Source organism: Capsicum annuum, chromosome 4 (assembly GCF_002878395.1).
Source record: "Capsicum annuum cultivar UCD-10X-F1 chromosome 4, UCD10Xv1.1, whole genome shotgun sequence".
In the NCBI taxonomy this organism is placed as follows: domain Eukaryota; kingdom Viridiplantae; phylum Streptophyta; class Magnoliopsida; order Solanales; family Solanaceae; genus Capsicum; species Capsicum annuum.
The window spans coordinates 57,352,602-57,378,408 of record NC_061114.1 but is presented as its reverse complement, the minus strand read 5'-3'; the positions used below and the strand labels follow the sequence as shown (position 1 = coordinate 57,378,408).

At 34.3% G+C, this 25,807-nt stretch overlaps 1 long non-coding RNA gene across 1 annotated transcript; it reads left to right on the top strand.

Annotated features, from left to right (window-relative positions):
* Nucleotides 1–17,469: 17,469 nt before the first annotated feature.
* LOC107869781 lies at nt 17,470–19,384 on the top strand. The gene is made up of 2 exons (XR_007054940.1): nt 17,470–18,208; nt 19,019–19,384. It is a non-coding gene; the product is annotated as an uncharacterized LOC107869781 (long non-coding RNA).
* Nucleotides 19,385–25,807: the final 6,423 nt, after the last annotated feature.

The following is a 25,807-nucleotide window of genomic DNA, read 5'->3' as shown; positions in this document are numbered from 1 at the left end:
AGAATGCTCTGTGAGATACGCAGGCTGAGGAGGGCCTTGCTACTTCTGATTGAAGATTGGACGACTGGTAATGATGATGATGATGATGATAATAATAATAATTAGATTATTATTTTTCTTTTAGTCTTTTATATGTATTTTTATTTATTTTTATTTAATAAATAAACTATGTTTGATCTTTGACTTTTTAATCCATATTTAATTTTTATTCTGTCTATTATCTTCTCATCAAATATGTCAACGATTTGACGTGAAAAGAAATAATTTAGAATCCAGTAGCAATAGCAAGATTTATCTGTTGGGTTTATGGTAAGGGTTGATGTGTTGTTCAAAATAGATTACTCATGTTGCAACAGATAAGAAGTCTGATGCAACAGATAAATAGTCTATTTCAACAAATGACTAGTTTGTTGCTTTGCTTGGCTCTGACGTTTTAATTTGTACTCCCTCCGTCTCAAATTACCCGTCCCAAATTGAGATGCCACATTGATTAAGAAAAATAATTAATAACATGTCTAGTTTATCATAACCCACTGATCAGTTGGTGGGACAGTAGACGTATTTGAAATAACCATTGTTTGATATTCAATCGAAACTTCATAAGAGAAGAAAGCTTTTGACGTCGGTCGGCGTATAGTCCCCATATTAAATGATGTTTCCATTTTAATTTGAAGAAAAAATGATTAATGCAAACGGTAAAACATGGATTTTTTTAATCTTTTCTTGATTAATGAAAAAGATAAGTAAAATGAGAAATCAAATTAGGAAATTTGGGATGGATAATTGGATGTAAGGAATAATTTTGAATCCAGTAGCAATAGCAAGAGTTGAAACATATTGGTTATCTGTTGGGTTTGTGGCAGGGGTTGATTTGTGTTGTTTCAAACAGATTAATCATTTGTTGCAATAGATAATTAGTCTGGTGCAACAAATAAACATTCTGATGCAACAGATAATTAGCCTGGTGCAATAGATAAACATCCTGATACAACAGATAATACATCTGATGCAATAGATAATACGTCTGATACAATAGATAGACAGTTTGATGTAACAGATAAATCTTCTGATGCAACAGATTACTCATCTGATGCACCAGATGATTGATCTATTTAAATTTTGTACACTTATGCTGGATTCATGATCGGGGTTCTATCCATTGTTGGAAAAACAGAAGTGTACCCAAATGACAAATACGAATAAAAATCATAATTTTACTTGACAAAGTCACCTATGACAGATAAACATCCTGATGCAACAGATAATACATCTGATGCAATAGATAATACGTCTAATGCAACAGATAAACAGTCTGATGCAATAGATAAATCTCCTGATGCAACAGATTACTCATCTGATGCACCAGATGATTGATCTGTTTAAATTGTGGGCACTTATGCTGGATTCATGATTAGGGTTCTATCCATTGTTGGAAAAACAGAAGTGTACCCAGATGACAAATACAAATAAAAATCATAATTTTACTTACCAAAGTCACCTATGAAGTAATGCCAAAGTGGAAAGTAATGTAGTAAATAAAATTTGACCTAAGAAATTGGTCAAATCGCAGCAGTAGCGTTGTACCAACAACAACAACACCAACAACAAATGATCGACAAGAAGAAGATGAAGATGATAATGAAGTAGAAGATGATGATAATGAAGCAGAAGATGATGAATAAAGCAGCAGAAATAGAAACAATGAACAACAAAAATCGCTAAGAGAGACAAAACAACAATGGATTAGAAGAGAGAGAAAGATGCCTTTTTTTCCTCCGTTTCTTGTTATTTTAGGTATACATTGGGATCAAAGTGTAAATTTAAAAACTCGTGGGTTATTTTCAAACTTCCCCAACTTTTTTATTCCATAATAAATTAATTGTCACCTCCAACTAATAATTAAGACTTGCGTCACCTACACCTCATTTTAAAACTCTTTTGTCACATGTGGCCCAAACCCCCAGGTAACATGCCATAAAATCTTAACTTAATGCAAAAGGTTCAAAAACAAAACAAGGAAAATGCTCTCCAAAGGACATCTTTTAGCAAGCTATGAAGTCTTTTGCATCACTTACACTGATAATCCGAACAAATGAAATGTGTTATAATATAAATGTCGAATTTACAAAACAATACTCGTAATATAATTTATTATATTTCACGAATCAAAAAGGAGTAAGCAAATACATAACTTACCAAAGTTTGAATTCCTTTTTAGTGCAAGTGAGAGAGGATCCATTGGTAGATAATAAAGCTTGGATTGTATGACCCGTACGTTGCTTATAGACCTGTGATTCAGCTCAACAATATATAGTTATTTTCATATTATGATTCTTTTTTTTTCATGAGCTAAGAATTTAAATTGTATATTAATTTTACAATTTGTGATAATTTGTTGAAGATGATTCAAATAAATTTCTTTTTAGGCCCTTATATAAATTTCTTTCACTTCAATTTTTAAAGATTGTGCAAATATAACTCTTGAGTCTGACATAACATTTATATTATTGTCTAATATATCTTGAAATTTTGGATTTATTAGGCCTAAAATTTGGTAATAAAAAATTTAAATTCACACACACCAAAAAAAAAAAAAACAATCTTTGGAGTAGGGGTAGGCATCGGTCGGTTCGGTTCAATTTCATGAGTTATTGGTTTGGTTTATCGATTTTCGATTTTTAAATATGTAAAACCAATAATCAACCAATAAGATATTTTTTTATCAGTTTTAGGTCCTTAACGGTTCGGTTTTCGGTTTAACCAATAAGAAAATACTCATAAAATAGAAATAGTAACAACTAACATAAAGAAATAAAATCTTAGTTACCGCCAAAATCCTACGCAATGCATTTTAGTTTACAAGAATCTTCAAACTTGAACTGAATGTTAGTTTGGAAAAAATCTAAATCCTAATTGTTGGAAGTTACTAAATGCTTCAAGCTTTCTAATACGATAATACCCGAGCTTTATATTGTTCCTTTGTTGCCCTGAATAGGTTAATACTTTGTGAATCACTGAATTTGTGAATAAATAGTGCATATATATAGAGAGAGAGATATAGAAGTAATTTAGATATTTATGTATATAACATAAATAGGGATAAAACAATAACTTAGTGTATCCTTATTGGGTTATCGGTTTAATCGATAACCCAATAAGCTAAAATCGAAACCGAACCGTTTATCCAATAAATTTTTTTATAAAACCAATAAAAAACCATTAACCAAATAACTCAATATCAATAACTCAATAGCATTTTTATCGGTTTAGTTTATCGGTCGGTTCGATTTTTACACACTTCTACTTTGAAGAACAATTTATAAGGTTAAAAGAAAAACAAAAAAAGACCATTGACAAATATCTCAAAAAGAGGTAACCAATTTTTTTTATTTTTTATTTTGTGTGACTTTTTTATCAGGCCTTAGATTCATAATTGAGAAACATGACCACAATTTGTTGTTTAAGTTATCTTTCAAAAAGGTTCTTTCAAGAATGTTTATCTTAATTTATTCGGCAATTTACTTTTGAGGCTATTTTTTATTTTTAAAAAGTATTTGTATCTTTAGAAAAAACAAAGAACTTTCAAAATTTATCAATTTATTAAAATTTAAAATGATGGTACCTGCCAACCCATTGAGACTCTCTTTTTTGTGGGGTATCCTGATTTGAATCTTCCTCGATAATTTCTTTCTGCACTAATCAATAAATGAAACCACATTACTGGTATGTTTTATAACTTGCTATACATATGAATCTATTTAAGAATATAAATGAAATATATACTAGGAAGTGAAAGTAATACTTTTTAAAATTAACTGTGAGATGAACACATATTCCAGCACGGGATGACGAACCATGAAATACTCTTGAAAGTCCACAATCAGATGGTTAACATGTTCCTATTATATTATATTAAAAAAATATATATTAGATTTTAATTATATATATTAATCGAGACGACATTTTCATTAGTGATAAAATTAAAGAATGAAGAAATTACAGTAGTAATTTGATTGCTAGGAACCAACAATATACCAAAGCGCTTTTCGATGATGTTGGAGCTAAGTGTGACGCCCCGTGTCACTACCCATTAAATTCATCACGTTTTGGGCATAATTCCGAGCATTTCGGGTGCATTTCGGAGCCCGACGGGGCTTCCACAACGTCTATTTACAAGGCCAACGTGGGGGCATCTTTGGGAGGTCAAATTACAAGCTCGGGTCAACATTTATGGGGCTTTGGATCCTTGACCAGCAGCTGAACAAGAGACTGCACAGAAAAATCAGGTTACTAGACAAGGGCCTTTCACTAGTGCATGGATTGCATGGCCAAATGTAGAAATGTTGACTAGCATTTATTGTACCCCTTGACTAAGTGACATTATATATATCTTGTAAGGCCCTCTTGGGCAGACATCACATACTTGTTTTTACTCAAGAAATATATAAGAAAATTGGCTCTTCAGGCCTCCCAAATCGAGTGTCTTCCTTTGCTATTTTCCTTATGTGTTTGTGTGAGTGTTCAAAGGTTCTTGGGAACTGATTTTCAAGCTGGTTAGGACTGAGTTTAGCATCGATATTGAAAGTGTTAAGCTGTCCGCACGTGGCTAAAAATAGGCCCGTGACAAATGGTATCAAAGCAGCACTTTGAACATGGCGTACGACGGCGACGAGGAGGTTCACGGCGGAGACAATTTGGGCAAAACCAAGACCAGAAAATGTGACAAGAGTAGGAACAAGGATAAGGCCCAACTTCCAGTTAGTGAAGTTGTCACGAACGTGGAAGATAGTGAAGGTTCAGCATCCGGCTCTCTCGATGAGAGAATCGTTAGCACGGAGGCTGGCTTAGCGGTTTTGGGCCATCGCTTCAAGACCCTTGAGTCCAACGTTGGTACCCTTGAGGCTGCTGCTCTTGAAGGGCTGGACGAAGTCAAAGCCGACTTGTCCGAGCAAAATAAAAAGCACAAGGAGGGGCTGACCAGCTTGGAACTCAAGCTCACGGAAGCATTATCGGAGCTACACGAGGAGTTTGGGTCAAAACTGTCCGAGGTGATGTTGGGGCAGTCCGCTTTGGAGGAAGAAGTTGCTGATTTGAAGCAACAGCTGGAAGCAGCCCGTGTTGGTGGAAATCATGGTTTTGTGGCTTACCATGATGCTCGTATTGAGGCTCCTAAACCCAACGTGTTTAAGGGTGAAAGGAACGCTCAAGACGTAGAAAATTTCATATGGCAATTAGAGTCATATCTTGAGCACGTCAAGATTGTTGACGGGGCAGAAAGGATCCGAATTGCAACCATGTACTTCAGTTACGTCGCAATGTTGTGGTGGCGTAGGAAAAAAGTAGACATGGAGAGGGGTCTTTGCACCATAGCTGATTGGGATCAGTTTAAGGATGAGTTGAAGGAGCAATTTTACCCTCAAAACATTGTAGATGAAGCTCGACGGAAGTTGAGGGAACTTAAACAAACTTCTTCCATTCATAACTACGTGAGGGAGTTTACGAAGCTCTCACTTCTTGTGATGAGTTTCAGCAGTGAGAATTTGCTATTCTTCTTCCTTGATGGCCTCCAAAATTGGGCCAAACAAGAGTTGAGGAGGCGCAACGTCAAGACTGTGGATGAGGCCATTAAAGTGGCGGAATCCTTGACTGATTTTCATGTCGATTATGCCAAGACAAAGGATAGTCGGAACAAGCCTATTGCTGCCAAGGGAGATAGTGGGGACAAGGGCAAAGACAAGTTTATTCCCAACAAAAATCGTGAGTTCAAAGGCGAACGCAACCAGCCATCGTCATTCCGTAAGAACTACGAAGAGAAGAAGAAAGGTATAGCTAACCACGATAGCAGCTGGTACCTTTGTGGGGATACATCTCACTTTGCGAGATATTGTCCTTCGTTGAGTAAACTGGGAGCGATGATTGCAGCACCACGGAAGGATCAAGCCAGTGCACAAGCCGAGAGTTCCGGGGAACAAGAAGCACAAGCTGCCAATTCGGAGAAAGGACATGCCGTTGGTTTGTTCAACCATATGGATTTGTTCAACCACATGACGCTTGCTGCTCTTACTGCAAAGAAGCACAGTGTTAGAGGTCGAGAGTCATTATTTGTTGATGGAGAGGTGAATGGCCGAGCAGTCCGCATTATGGTGGACATCGGAGCAACGTACAACTTTGTTACGGAGAAAAAGGCTAAAGAACTTGGCCTTGCATTCGTGACCAGTGATTTCATGTTAAAGACCGTTAATTATCTCCGTACCAATGTCAATGGCCTCGCTCCTCAGGTGAGTCTCACCTTGGGAGGTTGGAAGGGAGAAACGGATTTTTCGATTGTTTCGATGGATGTCTTTGATATTGTATTGGGGATGGATTTTTGGTATGAGATTAACGCGTTTATTTCGCCATGTCTCAACCAGCTAGCCATTTGTGATGAGGGTGGTTCTTGCATTGATCCACTTATTCGTGTCGCTCAAAGTGGCACACATTTGTCGGCGATGCAGCTTGTTAAAGGTTTCAAGAAAGGAGAACCAACCTTTCTTGCGACATTGATGGAGATTGTTGGCTGCCAAGAAGCTGAATTAGTGCCCTCATGTGTCCAACGTGTTCTTGAAGAGAACAAATATGTAATGCCGGAGGAGCTGCCCAAACGGTTACCTCCACAAAGGGAAGTTGATCACGAGATCGAGCTGGTACCCGGGGCAAAGCCACCAGTTATGACCCCGTATCGGATGTCGCCTCCGGATCTTGAGGAACTTAGAAAACAACTCAAGAAGCTGCTGGAATCAGGCCATATCCGACCATTTAAGGCACCCTTTGGAGCTCCGGTTTTATTTCAAAAGAAGAAGGAAGAGACATTGCGGTTGTGTATTGATTACCGTGCTCTCAACAAAGTCACGGTGAAAAACAAACATCCCATTCCTTTGATAGCTGATTTGTTTGATCGCTTGGGGAAAGCCAAAGTGTTCACAAAGATGGATTTGAGGAAGGGCTATTATCAAGTTTGCGTAGCCGAAGGAGATAAAGCCAAGATGACTTGTGTGACTCGTTATGGGTCCTACGAGTGGCTGGTCATGCCTTTTGGACTGACCAACGCACCAGCCACGTTTTGTACACTAATGAACAAGATCTTCCAGCCATACTTGGATCAATTCGTGGTCATATACTTGGACGACATTGTTGTTTATAGTAGCTCGATGGAGGAGCATGTTAGATACCTTCAAATCATGTTTAATGTGGTGCGGGAAAACGAGCTATGCGTCAAAAGGGAGAAGTGCACTTTTGCACAGCTAAGGGTGCAATTCTTGGGCCATACGATCAGCCAAGGGCAGATTCAAATGGATAGCGACAAATTTGAGGCGATCCGGGATTGGGAGGTTCCAACGAAGGTACCCGAATTAAGGTCCTTCCTTGGCCTTGCTAATTATTACCGGAGATTTATTCTTGGATACTCGGATATTGCTGCTCCTCTCACAGATTTATTGAAGAAGAATCGTGCTTGGGAGTGGAATAGTTCGTGTCAAGGGGCATTCGATAACCTCAAGGCAGCCATCATCAAAGAACCGGTTTTGGCTTTACCGAATTTCACAAAACTGTTTAAGGTGCAAACGGATGCATCTGACTTTGCTATTGGTGGTGTCCTAATGCAAGAGGGCCATCCGATAGCATTTGAAAGCAAAAAATTGAATGATGCGGAGCAGCGCTACACAGTCCACGAAAAGGAGATGACGGCCATCGTCCATTGCCTAAGGACATGGCGTCATTATTTGTTGGGAGCTCATTTCATCGTCAAGACGGATAATGTAGCGACCAGCTACTTCCAATCACAAAAAAAAACTATCGCCGAAGCAGGCTCGATGGCAAGACTTCTTGGCGGAGTTTGATTACTCATTGGAGTATAAATTGGGAAAGGCAAACGTCGTGGCCGATGCATTAAGTCGCAAGGCTGTTTTGGCGACACTATTAAGCACGACCAGCTGTGGTGTACTGGATACCATCAAGGAAGGGATGGAACATGATCCCGTTGCCAAACAACTTCTTGATTTGGCGCGCAAAGGCAAGACCCAAAAGTTTTGGAAAGAGGACGGACTGTTATACACCACCGGAAGGCGAGTGTATGTGCCTAGATGGAAAAATCTTAGGCGTTTGTTGATCAAAGAGGGCCATGACACGACGTGGGCTGGTCATCCGGGACAGAAACGCACCATGGATTTGTTAAAAGCAGGTTATTATTGGCCTCACATGAGGGACAATATAGAGGTATACGTTCGCACTTGCCTTGTTTGCCAACAAGACAAGGTGGAACACAAGGCGCCCGGTGGATTACTTGAGTCGCTGCCCACCGCGGAGAAACCATGGGACAGTGTCACCATGGATTTTATCACATGTTTGCCTAATTCGGAGGGTTGCGGAACAATCATGGTTGTCGTTGATCGCTTCTCCAAATATGCAACATTCTCAGCTGCCACATCGAATTGCAAAGCCAAGGAGGCAACCCGATTGTTTCTCAAAGATGTAGTTAAACTTTGGGGCATGCCTAGGCATATCATTAGTGATCGAGACCCGCGATTCACGGGAGTATTTTGGAAGGAGCTATTCAGTTTGTTGGGGTCGGAACTACACTTTTCAACCAGCTTCCATCCCCAAACCGACGGACAAACGAAGTGAGTAAATGGGTTACTCGAGTGCTACTTGAGGCACTTTGTTAGTGCCAATCAAAGGAACTGGTCACGGTTGCTCGAAACGGCCCAATTCTCATACAATTTGCAACGGAGTGAGGCAACAGGTCGTAGTCCATTCGAACTTGCAACGGGACAGCAACCAAACACTCCACAATCCTTACCGGTTAACGCCGGAATGAGGAATCCGGGTGCTTATCATATGGCAAAGGCTTGGGAGTAATAAGTCGATATGGCAAGGTCGTATCTTGATAAATCAGCCCGCAAAATTAAGAAATTCGCTGATCGCAACCGTCGTCCAGTCCATTACCGAATTGGAGACAAAGTGATGGTCAAGCTCAATCCGAGGCAATTCAAGTCGTTGAGGTGCGTCAATCAAAGTTTGATCGAAGGTACAAGGGTTTATTCGAGATTGTTGGCAAGGTTGGCAAAATTTCATATAAGCTGGACATGCTATCACATTTAAAGATTTATCCCGTCTTCCATGCAAGCAAATTAAAATCGTATTACAAAGACAAGGAAGACGTGGAGGGGGTAAGTCTAGTCGGGCCCAAATCTTCATGACGTCCGCTGCCACGGATAAGCAAATTGAGGACATAATTGATCACCAATTGGTTCGAGGAAAAGGTTGGGGCAATTCAAGTGCCCAATTCTTAGTCCATTGGAAGAGGCAATCGCCCGAGGAGGCATCGTGGGAAAAATATGAGGACTTGTGGCTGTTCAAGGAGCAAGTCCACAAATATTTGGAGCTATGTGGCACCGCGGTCGTCGCTAAATCAGGTGGGGGAGAGTGTGATGCCCCGCGTCACTACCCATTAAATTCATCACGTTTTGGTCATAATTCCGATCATTTAGGGTGCATTTCGGAGCCCGACGGGGCTTCCACAACGTCTATTTACAAGGCCAACGTGGGGGCATTTTTGGGAGGTCAAATTACAAGCTCGGGTCAACATTTATGGGGCTTTGGAGCCTTGACCAGCAGCTGAACAAGAGACTACACAGAAAAATCAGGTTACTAGACAAGGGCCTTTCACTAGTACATAGATTGCATGGCCAAATGTAGAAATGTTTACTAGCATTTATTGTACCCCTTGAATAAGGGACATTATATATATCTTGTAAGGCCCTCTTGGGCAGACATCACATACTTGTTTTTACTCAAGAAATATATAAGAAAATTGGCTCTTCGGGCCTCCCAAATCGAGTGTCTTCCTTTGCTATTTTCCTTACGTGTTTGTGTGAGTGTTCAAAGGTTCTTGGGGAATGATTTTCGAGCTGGTTAGGACTGAGTTTAGCATCGATATTGAGAGTGTTAAGCTGTCCGCACGTGGCTAAAAATAGGCCCATGACATAAGTCTGTCAAGTGGGCTGGGCCGGGACAACCTGGAACCGGCCCATGTCATTTAACCAGTTTGTGGACTGGGTCGGGTCCGATTTGGGGTCTAAGTGGGCCGGGCAGGGTTTAACAGTAAAAATATTAAAAACAACCCTAATCCGGCCCACTTAACCCAATCCAGTCAAACCCATCTAAACCCTGTTAAAAAATCGGTCAAACCCGATCAAAAAAAACTTTTTTTCAATATGCATTATATATACCCACCTATAGTATACACTGTATATATAGTATATACTACATTAGAATTTAAAAAATATATACACATATGCACAATTACACATATATACGCACCATCCAATATATATGTACTACTTTAAAGTTTGAATAAAATATACTACAATATATATACATTACAATATATATATATATATATATATATATATATATATATATAGTTATATACTAATTTATAAAACATATACACATATATACGTTAAATATACACATCTATACTAATTTATAAAACATATACACATGTATACGTTAAATATGCATGTCTATAGAAGATATATACACATGTATACGCACCATTCAATGTATATATACCACTACTAATAAAATATACTACAATATATATACATTACAATATATATATATATATATATATATATATACAGTTATATATTAATTTATAAAACATATACACATGTATACGTTAAATATACACATCTATAGAAGATATATACACATGTATACGCACCATTCAATGTATATATACAACTACTAATAGAATACACTACAATATATATACATTACAATATATATATACATATAGTTATATAGTTATATACTAATTTATAAAACATATGCACATGTATACGTTAAATATACGTGTGTCTATAGAAGATATATTCACATATATACACTCTATTCTATGTATATGTAATAGTTTAAATTAAATATACTACAATATATATACATTACAATATATATATATATATATATACTAATTTATAAAACATATGTATACATTAAATATACACATCTATAGAAGATATATACACATGTATACGCACCATTCAATATATATATACTACTACTAATAAAATACACTACAATATATATACATTACAATATATATAGATATAGTTATATACTAATTTATAAAACATATGCACATGTATACGTTAAATATACACGTCTATAGAAGATATATTCACATATATACACTCTATTCTATGTATATGTAATACTTTAAATTAAACATACTACAATATATATACATTACAATATATATAGATATAGTTATATACTAATTTATAAAATATATACACATGTATACGTTAAATATACACGTCTATAGAAGATATATACACATGTATACGCACCATTCAATGTATATATACTATTACTAATAAAATATACTATAATATATATACATTACAATATATATATATATATAGTTATATATATGTATAGTTATATATATATAGTAATATACTAATTTATAAAACATATACACATGTATACATTAAATATACATATCTATAGAAGATATATACACAAATATACAAAACATATGCTACTTAATATAATAAATTAATAATACTTGGCAGTAAATTAATAATATATTAGAAGTAAATTTTTAATTTAAAGTAGAAAACTAGAAATTCAATTTAAAATTTTAAATCATTAAATGAAAAAATATAAAAAGTAAGGACTAAGGAGTGAATGAATTTGAGAAATTTTATTGATTGCAAAATGATCCAAAATTTATAATTTACATGAATGAAAAATCTACAAATTATGCATCATTTTTTTCAACTCATGCATGTTAATATTAACGGGAACTTGCATAGGATACGCGAAGTCAACAGGGGCAAAACCATGCATTGGACTTGATTCTTCTGAGTTCTCCCATGAAGACATAATTTCTTCAAGTTTCAGCTCGTCGCTCGGCTCCAATTCCATTCCTTGGTTTCTTCTTTTCTGTCTAATCCAATCTCTGAGGCAAACTAGAACATTCATTGCATTGCTTCCCAATGAGTGTCGGTTGTCTCCAAGCTGCTGTCATCCCTGACTAAAGACGCTCTCTGATGCAACGGTTGACATTGGAATATTCAAGATATCTCTAGCTAATATTGAAAGCATAGGCTATTGTGTTTCATTACTCCTCCACCAATCCAATGTGTTGATCCGTCGTCTGCGATCCTCTGACGCCGATCAAAGATAATATTTCAGCTTTTCCCGATAAGTTGATGTGTAAGCTCTCTCATCAACACTGTTCCAACAAGTTAAATCATAAAATGAATCAGGAAAACCACTATGTGCCGGCCTTTTAGAAGATGATGGCTTCTCGGGAGGATGAGGAGCGGGAGTTGGAGTGATATTTGTAGGTACGGCTAAATCAAATAAATCAGCATAGTGATTATATAATTTTTCTATGTAATCCTTTGCATCATTCATAGCCGTCCACAAATCAGGTTGTACTTGTTCAGAATCATGGTTAATATTTATTTCTAAATTAGTATAAATAATAGTACTAAAGTGACACATATTATTATATTTCATGCACGAATTTAACATAGCACCAACCAAGTAAATAGAGAGAATTAGGAAAAAATATTTTTAAAATTTAGTAAACATGGCACCAACAGCTTCTTTATAACCTTCTTTATTTTTATATTCTTTGAGCAGACCAGAAATATCGGCTATATATGCCAAAATATTACAAATAGTAGGATAATAAGCACCGAAAAATTTAACCGTAGAAACATAAAATTTTTCTAAAACCTTAACAAGATCCTTAATCACAACCCAATCAGAATCATGTAGTATGCAATCAGCAGAATCAGCAAATGAACCGCAATGTTGGTTAAAAGCTAGTGTAATAGGAATTCTATATTTATAACAAGTTTTTAAAAAATTATACGTAGAATTCCATCTAATATCAATTTCCTCAGGCATCAATATTGATGCAAGTCCATTTTCTTGACATTTAACTTTAAATTCTCGATCTACGATTATTTCCTTGAATAAAATCAATAGCAAGACGAATTTTTTCAATATAAAGCTCAAAAAACTCAAGACCATCTTTTACAATTAAATTATATATATGACATACACACTTAATATGAAAAATTTCAGGCAAAGACAGAGATAGCGTAGATTTTAATTTTTTTATAGCAGTCTTGTTGTTAGAAGCATTATCAAAAGCAATACATAAAATTTTATTTTTGATACCATAATATCCGACAACTTTAACAATAGAATCAACAATAAAATCTCCAGTATGTTTACGATCTTCATCATATAAAAAAGTAAGAATACGTTTTTGCATCACAAAATTACTATCCATCCAGTGACAAGTAACGGTTAAATAATCATTTTTATTTATAGCACGACCAAGATCAGAAGTTAAGGACAATCTACATTGAATATTTTTTAGCAATGTTGATAAATAAAAACAATATTGTGAATGAAGTCTAAAAATATCAGACCGACAAGTACTTCTAGGAATACCGTTAAACATAAGATTATAAATTGCTTGTATATAATGAATAAAGGCATCAGAAGAAGGAAAACTAAAAGGCAAACAACCCGCAACTACCATTTTAGCTATTTCTTCCCGGTCCCTCAATTTATTATACTTCTTCGTTACCTGACCGGTTGTTGGGTCCATTCTAGTTTGCGTTGGCCCACCAACATCCCCACCACCTCGTGCAATATTTAACTCTCTTTTGTAAGCTTCACCTATATGTCTCATTAACGTACCCGTACCCCCTTACTTGCCTCCGCTTCTCTGCTTATATATTTGTTGACAAATATTGCATTGCACCTTAGTATCTGATATACGTTCAAAAAATTGTCATGCAACACTTGTTGTTTTACAAGGTTTTGCGGTACGGGGAGGATGGGGAGGGAGATTAGCCGATTCAGATCTGCGGTGTCTCACCAATATTTTCATTATCTTCGTCTAAATTAACCGCATCTACTTCATTTTCTTCTTCTGTACCGTAATTTTTCCGACCTTCTACATAATCCATATCGTGAGCACCTACACCCATTTCTTCCTCAAAAGGTGTACCAAGCGGTACCGGAGGCGAAACCACACGGGTATATCTACTACTTGAACTACCTCTACCTCTAGTAATTCATTTCTTACTACCACTATCGCTTTCGGGATAAAAAATTTTAACACCTTTAGTAGCGAGATTTCTTAATTTATCCATAGTATAAATTAAATTAAACTAAAAAAATTCAAAATACACAATATAATAAAATTAAATATTAAATAATTAATACAATAAATAAAAATTAAACGTAAGAGATAGAACGACAATACCAAATTTTGGAAGTATTCGAAGGTTGCGACTTTAGAAACTTATGCTCGTACTTTGTAAACGCAAAATTAAAAAATTAAAGTGAACACTTTAAGAAATTAAATATATTGAATATTTGAAAATTGAGATTTGAGAGAGTGAAAAATTGTGTGAAAAATGATTTGAAGGTGTAGGGTATTTATAAAAAGAAATTTGGGATTAAAAAATAATTTTTAAAGTATTTTTTTTCTTTTATGAAATGGGCCCAAACTAGCCGTTTGGACCCCAAAACGGCTATATAGCCGTTGGGCCAACGGCTAGTTTGGCCCAAAACCCAATTTTTTTTCTTTAATTGGGCCCAAATTAAAAAAATAATCGAGCCGGATCAAACCAGATCGAATCCTTTAAGTGGCCAGGTAGGACCGGGTATTCGGCCCACTTAACAGGCTTAGTTGGAGCACGGTATGACTTGTCGACATAATAGCCCTTGAATTGATAGCTGTGTTTTTTGAGCGTTTTATAACTTGCTATACATATAAATCTATTTAAGAATATAAATGAAATATATACTAGGAAGTCAAAGTAATACTTTTTAAAATTAAGGGAAAAAGATCAAAAATACTCCTCCATTTTGATTAATTGGTCATGTTTACCCTTTGTGAAATTATAGGATCAAATATACCCTCACCATTAGTAAAGTTATCAAATGTATCCTTCATTTCAACATTTTTCCATCAATGCATGTTAAGAGCTATGTGACTTGATATTTTGGGTGAAGTGGCTGCCATATGGCGTGCCACCTCAGCGTCCAATTTTTCATTCTCTTTTTTATTTTAATTTTTATTTCCATCAATTTTTTATTAATATATTTAATATTATTAATTTCAAAAAAAGAAAAGTAAAATATTAAAAAAAAAAATCAATAGCAGCCCTTTTTTCCCTTAGCCGTGAACTTCCACCACTCCCCTGCACCACCACAGCTCCACCACCCACCACCCCTAACTTTCGTCATTTCGTCGAACCTCACCGGAGATGGAGATGACTTCTCCGGTGATGGTGAAATGGAAAAGGAAATAGCAACAGGGGTTTTCTCAACAGTGCTTATATTTATACTTTTTATAATCCAATTCTTTTGTGTGCATAATTTTTTTTTAATCAATCTGATGTATCCTGAAAGAGAAATGACTAGTCATTTATTATAAAAGATTAATTGCCTAAATTTATACTTCTTAACTATATAGTCTTTCTCAATTTTCCTTTCAGTAAATTTGACCTTGCAGGTTCCCTTTTCTAGCAAAATTCATTAAATGCCTCTATAATTTTGAGTGTCTTTATTACAACACCATTTGCTTATTTCGCATTTTCATCAATTTTCCTCACTGAAAAACTCTACCTTTATGACTCTAATGTTCATTTGTTGATGTCAAAAATCCAAAAAAGTTTGAATCTTGGTGAGTTTTTATTGTTGTTTTCTTGAAAATATGAATTGAATTCTTGATAAAATTCATTGAAAATGTGTTCTTTCACTGGAAGTTTGAATCTTTTGAGTCTGTTTTCCATTGTGTTGTTGTCACAAATCATAAAGTTTGGATCTTGATGAGTTCTTATTGAAAACATGAATTTGATTCGTGATAAAAATTTGATGAAAGTTGTGTTGTTTCACATTTTTTATCCATTGTCTTACTGAAAGTTTGAATCTTTGAATCTTCCGGTGAGGTTCGACGAAATGACGAAAGTGAGCGGCGGTGGGTGATGGAACTATGGTGGTGCAGGGGAGTGGTGGAAGTTCACGGCTAATGGAAAAAAGGGCTGCTATTAATTTTTTTTTTTAATATTTTACTTTTCTCTTTGAAATTAATTATAATATATTAATAAAAATTTGATGGAAATAAAAATTAAATAAGAAAAAAGAAAAATTGGATGCTGAGGTGGCATGCCACATGGCAGCCGCCTCACCCAAAATATCAAGCCACATGGCTCTTAACTTGTATTGATGAAAAATGTTAAAATGAAGGATACATTTGATAACTTTTCTAATGGTGAGGGTATATTTGATCTTACAATTTCACAAAGAGTAAACATAATCAATTAATCAAAGTGGAGGGGTATTTTTAACCTTTTACTCTAAAATTAAATATGAGATGAACACATATTCCAGCATGGGATGAAGAACCATAAAATACTCTTGAAAGTTCACAATCAGATGTTTAACTCGCTCCTATTATATTATATTAAAAAATATATATATTAGCTTTTAATTATATATATTAATCGAGATGACATTTTCATTAGTGATAAAATTAAAGAATGAAGAAATTACAGTAGTAATTTGAAAATTAGGAACCAACAATATACCAAAGCGCTATTGGATGATGTTGGAGCACAGTATGACTTGTAGACATAATAGCACTTGAATTGATAGCTGTGTTTTCTTTCACGAGAGCTTCTGCACTTGACGACATTATTGTTTCAAAAAAATTTCTATATAATAAATTGATAAAACAATTATTAATGTCATGCAACCTCTTTATCTTTCACAAAAATATACAAGTTCCGCAACATGTATCACAACATATAATAAACATATTTTTTTAGGTCATTTGAAAATCTAGGACATAGAAGCGGGACTGATCTACTTGTTGACATTTAATTTTCGCCCATCACATTTTAAATTAGTTTTTGAATTTCTCAATTTTAAATAATTCTAAAATATTTGTTCTTAATTATTTTGAAATAAATTTCAAACCTACCTTTTGAATTTAGGTGAAATTAATATATTTAGTGTTTAATTATACATAATTATATAATTATCAGTTAAAGAAAATGCTTTAAAAAAATTTCAGAGTGAAAAGTTCGATTTAAATTACAAATGTTCTATTTTTCTCAAGATCGATTGAAAATAAGAAATTAATGACATAATTAGTTTCTTAATTTTTATTTATTATTGTTATATTATTATTATTATTGCAAAAAAAGGGAAATAAAATAAAATTGTGTCCCATTAAATATTTATTTTAAAATTATTAAATTTGAGAAATTCGTTAAATTAATTAAAAGAAATTGCAGCTCGACTTTATCCGAATTTACTCAATTAGGACTATTTCATTAACATAAAACAACCTTTTCCTTTTTTAAAAAAATTGGGCGACCAGCCCAAAAATTGAGCCAGCAGCCCACAACTCCATTCCACCCCTAACCCGTCCAGCCCAACAGGTGCAGCAACCACAACGGCCCAGACACCTCTTTTCCAACCCATTCTCTCCTTATCAGATTAACCCAGCCCAATACCTCGAGACCCGGCCCAATAACCCTTTTCCCTTACCCAAACACCAACAGAGCAACAACAAACGCTACAACAGCGTGCAACTTCAGCCCACCGTACAACAAAATAACAGCAATTTCACGACAATAACAACGCCAAACTAGCCGTTTTCATTTTTTTTTACCCTTTTATCCCTTCCTACAACCAAGAATGGCTACAAAGTCATCCATTTTTCCCCTTTTCAGGCCATGTTCGCCCTATTCGGGCAAAGAATTAATTCTCAACAGCTCTTTGTTTTGTCTCACTATGGACTTCAACTTTTCAAAAAATAGTCTCAAAATTTGGACTTGAAGTCCATATTTTCAAAATCTGAAGCCCTAATTCTTTCCCTATAAATAGAGATGAGGGTAAGGGGGAGGATTTTTTGGGGGAAAAATTGAGTATTCCGGAGGCGCGTGCTTCTAATCCTATCTAACCCAAAAAACTCCCGAAGAAAGTACTCAAAAACCCAATTCCGACGAAAGTTAAACCCCAAAAATTCGAAATTTAAACGTGGTCCGGTTCGCTGTCCGAAATTCGAAATTCGTCTTCGCTGTTCCGGTTCGCTGTCCGAAAAAAGGTGAACACATCTCCCCTATTTTCAGTATGTATGGTGTTGTTTTTGTTAGTAAATATACCATGGTTTAACATGGTTAAAGTGGAAACTCTCTTTTTGCTGCCTTTTTATGTGGCTGTAAATTGTGTTGCTTAACACTACCTTTTTTGATCGAAAAATCGGTGACGGATGAATCCAGTTGCTGTGATTGGAATATCTAGCTGTACAATACATGTATAGATATATCGTGTTCATTGTTTATTGGAAAGTTGGTGGATGATTATTGACGTTTGCGAAATTGAAATATCTAACTGGTATTGAAAATAAGAAAAAAATTAATATATATGGTGTTTTTGTTAGTAAATATAATCTTGTTGTGATATTGAACACTTGATATTTGTTGGAAAAACTGGTGAATGATATTCATGTCTCGAAATTGAAATTGAAATATCCAAGTGGCGTTGGATATAAGAAAATATTTATTAGTATATATATGTGGTGCTTTTCTTGGTAAATATATCATGTTTGATCGTGTTAAAGGTGAAGGTTCTTTTATATTGGTTATGTCTGTAGTTGTGTCTCGCTTTATTAAGCGATGAAAAAGAGAATTTAGGGGTTCTTTTCCTTTGATGTTGGGTAATTTTGTTAATTAAGGTTTAGATAAGTAAGAAAAAATTACTTTTAAGTGTTCTTCCACTGTTAAGACTTGAATATGATAGTCTTCATGGTTTATAACTTATTTTATCAGTTACTAGATCACAATATTCTTTAAGTATTTTGGTCGATCGTTTGTAAATAATCCATTTTGCCATATTTGATCTATCTGCTACGCAGAGGGAAACCCAAGATTTGAAGTTTGGGGATGCACCACCATTGTCAAAGGCGCGCATAAGTCCGGAATAAAGACTCAAAATGTGTTGATCCTCGTCTCGTTTAATGTGCAGTTTAGATTTTAATTTTTAAGACATACTTTCCCATCTCAATAAGACTTTTCTGAAGATACGAACACAAAACAATTGATACTTTATAAAAAAATAATAATCAATTTTTGTGTTCATATATTTGTCATTCATGCTTATATTATTAGTCTTGAACTAGACATATTTTTATATTTTTTCTCCTTTATGCCTTTTTTTATTAAATCTCACGTTTTATTTGTACGTTGTGCTTAAATATAATGGACCTTGAAACTTTTTTGCCTTTTTTTGCTTTTGATAATACTGTGGTGCACAAATATTATCTTAACGTGGACGTTAGCAAAACTTTCAGTGTCGATTAAGGGATATTATTATATTCAATTGGTCGCCAATAACATGAATCGTATTGAAAAAATAAATATATAGAATAAATATGACTTCTAAGCTAATAATTTTACTTTCTTATAACATAAAGTTCAACTAATATATTGACTTTTAACTTTATTAAACCATCAATCATGGTAGCTAAATGGTCAGGTGGGGTTTCATCATACCTAATGGTTGCAGGTTTGAATCCCAAACTAAGGGTGTCAAACGGGCCGGTTTTAATCGGCCCGAACTAGCCACTAAAGAAAATCGGACCGGTTTGACCCAGTTCGATAAGCCCAAGGGCTTTAAGGGCCCGGATTTTAGTCCAGTTGGGTTTTGGATTTGGGCTCGGTTAACCTGGACCAGACCCAACCTTGTTAGGGCTCGCCGGTTAACCGGCCCGGCCTGACCCGGATAAGCTTGTTTAATTTTATTTTTTTAAATTTTTTTTTTAAGATTTTGGTAAATTGGGCCAAACTAGCCGTTGGCCCAACGGCCCAAAGTAGATGCGGCTGATTTAGATGAAGATGATGAAAATATTGGTGAGACACCCGAAGTAAGAAATGCTAACGTTAGATCCGAATCGGTTAATCTCCCTCTCCGTCCTTCTCGTGCCTCAAGAGCTCGTAAACAAACTGGTGTTGCATGAAAATTTTTTGAACGTATATCAGATACTGAGGTGCAATGCAATATTTGTCAAAAAAATATATAAGCATAAAAGAGGAGGCAAGCAAGGGGGTACGGGTACGTTAATGAGACATTTAACTGAAGACCACGAAATAGAGTTAAAAATTGCACAAGGTGGTGAGGCTGTTGGTGGGCCCACACAAACTAGAATGGACCCAACAACTGGTCACGTTATGAAGAAGTATAATAAATTGAGGGACCAGGAAGAAATAGTAAAAATGGTAGCTGTAGGTTGTTTGCCTTTTCGTTTTCCTTCTTCTGATGTTTTTATTCATTGTATTCAAACAATTTATAATCCTATGTTTAATAGTATTCCTAGAAGTACTTGTCGGTCTGATATTTTTAGACTTCATTCACAATATTATTTTTATTTATCTACATTGTTAAAAAATATTCAATGTAGAATATCTCTAACTTCTGATCTTGGTCGTGCTGTAAATAAAAATAATTATTTAATCGTTACTTGTCACTGGATGGATAGTAATTTTGTGATGCAAAAATATATTCTTGTTTTTTTATATGATGAAGATCGTAAACATACTGGACAATTTATTGCTGACTCGATACATAAAGTTGCAGCATTTTATGGTATCGAAAATAAAATCTTATGTATCGCTTTTGATAACGCTTCTAACAATAAGACTACTATAACAAAGTTGAAACCTAAGCTATCACCGTCGTTACCTGAAATTTTTCATATTAAGTGTGCATGTTATATATATAATTTAATTGTAAAAGATGGTCTTGAGTTTTTTGAGATTTATATTGCAAAAATCCGTCTTGCTGTTGATTTTATACAAGAAAATAATCGTAGATCGAGAATTAAAGAATTTAAAGTTAAATGTCAAGAAAATGGACTTGAACCGATATTAATGCCTAAGGAAATTGATATTAGATGAAATTCTACGTATGATTTTTTAAAAACTTGTTATAAATATAGAGTTCCTATTACATTAGTTTTTAACCAACATTGTGGTTCATTTGCTGATTCTGCCGATTGCATGCTACTTGATTCTGATTGGGTTGTAATTAATGATCTTGTTAAGTTTTTGAAAAAATTTTATGTAGCTACGGTTGAATTTTTCGTTGCTTATTATCTTATTGTTTGTAATATTTTGGGATATATAATCGATATTTCTGGTTTGCTTAAAGAATATAAAAATAAAGAAGGTTATAAAATGTTGTTGGTGCTATGTTTACTAAATTTAAAAAATATTTTTTTTCGATTCCCCCTATTTTCTTGGTTGGTGCTATGCTAAATACGTGCATTAAATACCATACTATGTGCTACTTTAGTACTCTTATTTATCGTAACTTAGAAATAAATACTAACAATGATTCTGAACAAGTACAACCTGATTTGTGGACGGCTACGTCTGATGCGAATGTTTACATAGATAAATTATATAACCACTATGCTGATTTAGTTGATTTAGCTGTACCGATACATATCAGTTCAACTGTCGCTCCTCATCCTCCCGAGGTGCCATCATTTTCTAAAGGTCCGGCACATTGTGGTTTTCCTGATTCTTTTTATGATTTATCCTGTTGGAACAGTGTTAACGAGGGAGCTTACACATCAACTTATCGGGAAGAGCTTAAATATTATCTTTGGTCGCTATTAGAGGATCGCAGACGACGAATCAACACATTGGATTGGTGGAGGAGTAATGAATCACAATATCCTGTGCTTTCAAGATTAGCTAGAGATATTTTGAATGTTCCAATGTAAACCGTTGCATCAAAGAGCGCTTTTAGTCAGGGACGACAGCAACTTGGAGACAACCGACACTCATTGGGAAGCAATACAAAGAATGTTCTAGTTTGCCTCAGAGATTGGATTAGAGCAGAAAGAAGAAATCAAGGAATGGAACCGGAGCCGAATGACGAGCAGAAACATGAAGAAATTATGACTTCGCGGGAGAACTCAGCAGAATAGAGTCCAATGCATGGGTTAGCCCCCGTTGACTTTGACTATCCTATGCAAGTTTCCGTTAATATTAACATGGATGAGTTGGAAAAAATGAGGCATAATTTATAGATTTTTTATTCATGTAGATTATAAATTTTGGATCATTTTGCAATCAATAAAATTCAACATTTATTAATTAACTATCAAGTATTATTAATTTATTATATGAAGTAGTATATGTTTTGTATATTATTGTATATATCTTCTATACACATGTATATTTAATGTATCTAAGTGTATATGTTTTACAAATTAGTATATATGTATATATATATATATATATATATATATTGTAGTATATATAAATGTATATTGTAGAATAGTATATATTTTATTTAAAGTAGTACATATATATTGAATGGTATGTATATATATCTTCTATAGACGTATATATTTAACGTATACCTATGTATATGTTTTATAAATTAGTATAATATAATTATCTATATATTGTAATACATATATATTGTAGTGTATAGTTTATTTAATTTTAAAGTAGTACATGTATATTGAATGATATGTATATTTCTTCTATAGACGTGTATTTAACGTATACATGTGTATATATTTTATAAATTAGTATGTAAGTGTATATATATATATATATATATATTGTAGTATTTACTTTATTTAAAGTAGTAGTACATATATATTGAATGCTGCGTATATTTGTGTATATATCTTCTATAGATGTATGTCTTTAATGTATACAAGTGTATATGTTCTAGAAATTAGTATGTAACTATATATATATACATATTGTTGTATATATATATGAATATTGTAGTATATATTTTATTTAAAGCAGTACATATATATTGAATGATGCGTATATATGTGTATATATCTTCTAAAATAGTATTTATTTAACGTATACAATACATGTGTATATATTTTATAAATTAGTATATAACTATATATATATATGTGTGTGTGTGTGTGTGTGTGTGTGTATGTATGTATTGTAGTATATGTTTTATTTAAAGTAGACAAATAGTACATAAATATTGAATGGTGCGTATATATGTGTATATATCTTCTATAAGCGTATATATTTAACGTAAAAATGTGTATATATTTTATAAATTAGTATATAACTATATATATATATATTGTAGTGTGTGTGTGTGTGTATATATATATATATATATATATATATTGTACTATTGTAGTATATGTTTTATTTAAAATATTACGTATAGTCATATATAATTATATATTGAATGGTACGTATATATGTGAAATTGTTTATATATTTTAAAAAATATATATATTGTATAATTGTAGTGTATATAGTGTATATAATTGTAGTGTATATAGTGTATATTGGATTTTTCATTTTTTTTTAAACGGGTTTGATCGATTTTTAATCGAGTTTGACTGGGTTTAGGTGGGTTTAACCGGGTTGGGTTAAGTGGGCCGGTTCAGGGTTGTTTTCAACATTTTTACTGTTGAACTCGGAACCGACCCGATCCACCTAACCCCAACCCGGACCGGAACCAGCCCACAACTCGGATAAACTAAATGGGCCGGTTCCGGGTTGGCCCGGCCCGACCCACTTGACAGCCTTATCCCAAACCAACAATTCTGATGTTATAAATTTATAATAGCCTTTAAATCTAAAAGGCAAAAATATTGTAAGATAGGATCGATCCTGCGTCGTGTGCATGAAAGTGCTGGCTTTAACCAGCACACCAAGGTGCACTATTAAATATATCTCAATTTCTCGAGATATATATATATATATATATATATATATATATATATATATATATTATATGCACGCAATTTTTTTCAACGTTTACGGGTGCATGTGCACCCCCACCTATACCTATAGGTAGGGGTGTACATAGGTCGGGTTGGTTCGTTTTTTAATTAAAATATAACCAAACTAATAATGTCAATTTTTTAAATCTATAAACCAAATCAAACTAATATACAATCGATTTTTTTATTTTGGTTTTAGTCGGATTTTTTCGATTTTTTGATTTTCTCGATTTTTTTACAATTATAATGTGATTGAAGAAAAAAATTAAATGTTTTCACTGAAAAGATAAAAAAAACAAACAATGGTCATAGTGTAGTTCCAATAAAAATTAAGTTGGCAAATTACTAAGACGTCTAAACTTCTATCTCTTAAAGTAATATTATGTGGATACCTAAGTAGTTCAATTTCTAAGTCACTAGTCACAGTAGCTTGTCTGAAAGTTTCCTTCACATAAAGTGTGAGCACACAAAAGAATGAAGAATTGGAGACAACTTATTAAAAACTTAACTCCATAAAGTAATTAATTATAATATAATTTCATAAAAAAAAAAACCCTAAATCACAACTTGACGAATGAGAAAAGTATGATAAGAAAATAATGAGAACTCTCTGAAAACTTGGAAAGTAAAATGTAAAAGGTGAAGCAATTAAAAAGTTTTAGGTTTTTATATTAACTAGTTAAACCCCACGTGTCTCGCACGTGTAAAATTTCAACAACAACAACAACAAACCCAGTGTATTTCCACATAGTGGGGTTTGGGGAGGGTAAGATGTACGCAGTTCATACCATACCTCCGGAGAAATAGTAAGGCTGTTTCCGATAGACCCCCAGCTCAAGACAATGAGTAATAAACAAATTCATAATAAAAATATGAAACAAAATGGAACAACAGAAATAAGTCACCCATAAAGTAATACCCTACGCTAACGAACCAAAGGCACCCCCACCCCGACGCTTCCCTAATTACTAACTACGACCCTCCCGCATGCACTAATCTTCTATCCTAATTCCCGTCCTTCAAACCTTTCTATCTAGGGTCATATCCTCAGTAAGCTGTAATTGCTCTATGTCACGTCTAATCACCTCTCTCCAATATTTCTTCAGCCTACCCCTACCCTACCTGAAATTATCCAAAGCTAACCTCTCACATCTACAAACTAGGACATCCGTGCCCCTCCTCATCATATGCCCGAACCATCTCAACCGAACTACCCGCATCTTGTCCTCCACCGAAGCCACACCAACTTTCTTTCGGACAGTCTCATTCCTAACCTTATCACCCCTAGTAAGCCCACATATCCAACGCAATATCCGCATTTCCGCCCGTGCCCCTCCTCATCACATGCCCGAACTATCTCAATCGAACTACCCGCATCTTGTCCTCCACCGAAGCCACACCAACCTTCTCTCGGACAGTCTTATTCCTAACCCTATCACCCCTATTAAGCCCACACATCCAACGCAATATCCGCATTTCCGCCACCTTCAGATTTTGAATATGGGAGTTCTTGATTGGCCAACACTCCGTTACATACAACATGACCGGACGGACTGTCACTCTGTAGAATTTGTCTTTAAGTTTAGGTGGCACCTTCTTATCACACAACACTCCCGAGGCTGCACGTGTAACATTTGATTATTTAAAATTAGATGATTTTGTCTATTGCAAAATTTTTTAATGAAGAGCAAAAAATTTAAATCACTTCTCAAAGATCCTTCACATTTTAATAAAATAGCGCAAACATAACATATATTTTATTAAAATATTTAATAAAATTTCAATTCTTAAATATTGAAGAAATAATTTTGTCTAAAGCAGACACTTTTTAACGAAGGACAAAAAGTTCAAATATTTCTAAATACCAAATCAAATAAAAATAAAGTTGAAAAAAATAAACCAAACTGAAAT